The following is a 4,566-nucleotide window of genomic DNA, read 5'->3' as shown; positions in this document are numbered from 1 at the left end:
AGACATGTTTGATAGCAAAATTCTATTTGCCGGTACTTGATACTGGAGTCAATAGTGGATCGAAGTCTATGCGATGTGCCGGGAAGAGACATGTTTGATAGCAAAATTCTATTTGCCGGTACTTGATACTGGAGTCAATAGTGGATCGAAGTCTATGCGATGTGCCGGGAAGAGACATGTTTGATAGCAAAATTCTATTTGCCGGTACTTGATACTGGAGTCAATAGTGGATCGAAGTCTATGCGGTGTGCCGGGAAGAGACATGTTTGATGGCAGAATTCTATTTGCCGGTACTTTGACTAAATGTCACGTGGTGCATTGGATATCTCATAATAATGCAAGTAAAGAATGTATCAGCAAAAAAAGGTATTTCGTTTGATCTGCCAATGACATTAGAGGTCAATCCAACTACCGAAATATGATGGAGCCAAAAGTTATTATATTCACTAGTGTGGTATGTTGTTCCATCAGACAAATGTATCAGCAAAAAAAGGTATTTCGTTTGATCTACCAATGACATTAGAGGTCAATCCAACTACCGAAATATGATGGAGCCAAAAGTTATTATATTCACTAGTGTGGTATGTTGTTCCATCAGACAAATGCGTATCTTTATTAGCAGACTTGCCACAAATTTCAAATGTTTGTAAAACAATATTGAGTTACTGAGAAGTATTATTACTTCTAATTCATTTTTGTTGATTATTGTTTGTAGTTATGCCCAAAGCTACACAATGGGCTATCTGTGCTCTGCCCACCACGGGTATCGAAACCCGGTTTCTAGTGTTGTAAGTCCACAGACATGCCGCTGTGCCACTGGGGGACTTTGATTATTGATAATCTAATTCTTCACATCTCTCAATATTCTACTGACTGTTTCCAGTTAAATAGAGAAAAGTTGTTTTCTATAGATGTTTAGTACTATTAGATAACAAAAATGAATTTTATATCACAACAGATTACTACGTAATTGAACTTTGAAGTACACATAATTATAATCATGCTTCACCAACTCAGGAAAGGGATTCAGAATATTAATTAATCAGTTACTCCAGTGTGAACTATAAACGATTATCCCAACGACTTTATACAAACAATAAACATGTCATCAGTTGTTTATTTGTTATTGAGTTAGTTCATGTCATGCCATTATACCGGTAACGTGTTATCAGTAATTTGTTAACAACTGAGTTAGTTGATGTCATGACCTTATACTGGTAACGTGTCATCAGTTATTAGTTAGTTATTGAGTCAAATGATGTGATGTCATGATAAAGATAACATATCATTAGTTATTTGTTTGTTATTGAGTTAGCTGATGTCATGACATGTAACACAATGTCATTTTTTATTTACTGAGTTAGTTGATATCATGGCATTATACTGGTAACGTATCATCAGTTATTTGTTAGTTATTGAGTTAGTTGATGTCGTGAGATGATTTCAGAAGTAGTCTGACAATGTTTGTTTCAGAATTTCGTGCAAACCTAAATAGCCCTTCCTAAGTTTGAGCTGATAGACTAGTAAGAAGGCAGGTAGTCAACAGTACCCACTAACTCTTGATAAGTCTGATCTAGTCTGATCGAACAGTGGGATATAACCGTCACTCTTATAGTGAACCCACAGCTTAAAATGCAAAGCGTGTCTTTGCGGCAACGGACCAAAGACCACGAGTCTTCGGACACACAATCCGAGCATGTCAACCACTAGGCCATGCTTGGTCCTTATAATAATTCATTGTGTTGACCTGCATAATATTTTTTGTGTTTATCACAAAGCGATTCTAATGACATTTGAATAAGCTAATAAAAGCTTGAGAACTTTGAACAAAATGTACAAAACCTGATTACGACACATTTTGCTTCGATGCTAAATTAGTACCATACTGTACAGTATTTCCTTATATTACCATACAATACAATATTTACGGTATTTAATTTATGTTACCATAAAGTACGATATTTACTTGTAGTACCATACAGTACGATATTTACTTATAGTGTCATACAGTACGATATTTACTTGTAGTACCATACAGTACGATATTTACTTATAGTGTCATACAGTACGATATTTACTTGTAGTACCATACAGTACGATATTTACTTATAGTACCATACAGTACCATATTTACTTGTAGTACCATACAGTCCAATATTTACTTGTGGTACCATACAGTACGATATTTACTTATAGTACCATACAGTACCATATTTACTTGTAGTACCATACAGTCCGATATTTACTTATAGTGCCATAAAGTACGATATTTACTTATAGTACCATACAGTACGATATTTACTTGTAGTACCATACAGTGCAATATTTACTTATAGTACCATACAGTACGATATTTACTTAAAGTACCATACAGTACCATATCTACTTATAGTACCATACAGTACGATATTTACTTATAGTACCATACAGTACGATATTTACTTATAGTACCATACAGTGCAATATTTACATATAGTACCATACAGTACGATATCTACTTATAGTACCATACAGTACAATATTTACCCGTAGTACCATACGGTACGATATTTCCTTTTCCGTTACACCCTCCACACAATAGTCAAACGTTTAATAAGATAAACGAATTAGAAAGCTATGTGTATTATAGTTTTCTGCTAGAACACGACTTGATGTCCACAGTTTGCATAATGTATTCTTATCTTCAATAAGTATATAAGTTTAGAGTGACTTATCAACATTTAACCACATTTTCATTTATACATTTAGTTGAGTAATCAATCGTTCATTGTTCTCAGCGTTTGTCTAATATACATAAGCTGAAATTTAAAAAATGTACACGATGTTAATATATCTTAAAGAACTGACCACCATTGTTAGGTGTATCTATAATTCTTCCAGCTTCATTAGAAGCTTGAAAATACATTTAAGAAACACAATTATAGCCAGAAATATTCACTTGTTTGAAATGAAAGACCTTACTATTACAGAAATGTTGAAAATCGCAAATCCTATTGAATGATTTTTTTTACTTCACTTTAATTTCTCTTTCTGGATTTTTTTTGTGTGACTTTTCTATAATATTTCACTGTTATTAATTTTCAGGAAGTGTTTTGTTTCCGGATCTTAGATAAAATTATATTTTATTTGTCATTGACGTCATTTCAGTCACTATATTTGGTTTATGATTCCAAAGTTTGAAGAGATTTAATACCTGTTTTTATTACTGTGTGGAAACTGTTATTTCTAGAGTTTTAAGACATTCAATATTTGTTTTGTAATAAGTTTCATCAACTGTGTGGGAGTTTTTCTAGAGTTTGGAAACATTTTGCATTTGTTTTTATTATGTTTTATCAACTGTGCGGGAGTGATTTTGTTTCTAAAAGTTTAAAAGTTTGTAGAAGCTGTTTCTGGAGTTTGGAGAGATTTAGTACTTTTGGTTTATTACATTGCACTTGGTGTCTTCAGAAACTGAAAGCATTTTTTTTTTCAATAATTTCATCAACTGTTTGGGAATTGTTTCGAGAGTTTGGAAACTGTAATTGTTGTTTCTTAAGTGATCAGTCAATTTTGTGAGAGTTGTTTCAGGATTTTAAGAAAACATATGACAAAATAATAAACGAAAAACTCATGTAAGAAAATATAACTAGACTATAAATAAGTATATAAGTATATCCTATGTTAATTCACGTTATCTGTTTATGTTTTTTTTCTTGTTCATAAACTGCTTCCATGGCTTGGCGGCTTGCAGGTCCATACGGGTTACTAAGTGTGGCTAAAGCGCGTCCGGAAAGTCACCCAGACATGATGGGGATCCCATGAGCGCCAGTTTAGAAACTATGTTCATCTCCCCTCTCTCAAATACTCAATCAAACATACAAAATTCACTAATTGTGACAGTCGAGAATATAATCATGGAATTTTTTACCTAGTTCTCAAAGCAAGATTGCACCACTATTATATTTAAAATAGTTAAGAAACATATTAACATCATCACTTAACATCATCTGTAATGGAATACTTAGCGATGTAATGATCTTCAACTAACTTTGTATTTTAAAAAAATCGCATTTTATGTGTAAATATGATCAATGTGTGCGTGTGAAGGAACTGTAAGACCGTGTACAACCAAACCACATCGTATATTTAAATACTTGGAAAGTTGTTCATCGACATGGCCACGGAAAAAAAAAGAGTCCGAATGTGTGTAAGTTATAGCATTATCATGGAAAGAAGAAGAGGTCCGAATGGAACTTGACCTTATCGGATCATACCAGACCCAAACACTAGTCAAGATCAACGCTAATGGGACTAAACATGCCACACGTGCTCAAATACCACGGGAAGGTGTCCTTAAGAGGATTGTTTGAGGTACAAATGTATAGAATTAATTGGGGATAATGATGGAGCTTGATCGCTACAACTGGGGCTTCCGTGAATTACGAGGGGGCTTTGAACCCCACAGATGATCGCTGGTATTTTATGGTACTATATATATTAATAATGTTTTTATCCCATTTTCATTTATACGAGTAAGATTCATTTTCTTTAGTTTTGTTTTTGTTTTTAATATATTTTTATTTTAAA

The sequence above is a fragment of the Limulus polyphemus genome, unplaced genomic scaffold, assembly GCF_000517525.1.
Source record: "Limulus polyphemus unplaced genomic scaffold, Limulus_polyphemus-2.1.2 Scaffold3562, whole genome shotgun sequence".
Taxonomy (NCBI): Eukaryota; Metazoa; Arthropoda; class Merostomata; order Xiphosura; family Limulidae; genus Limulus; species Limulus polyphemus.
Note: the sequence above shows the minus strand (reverse complement) of the source record.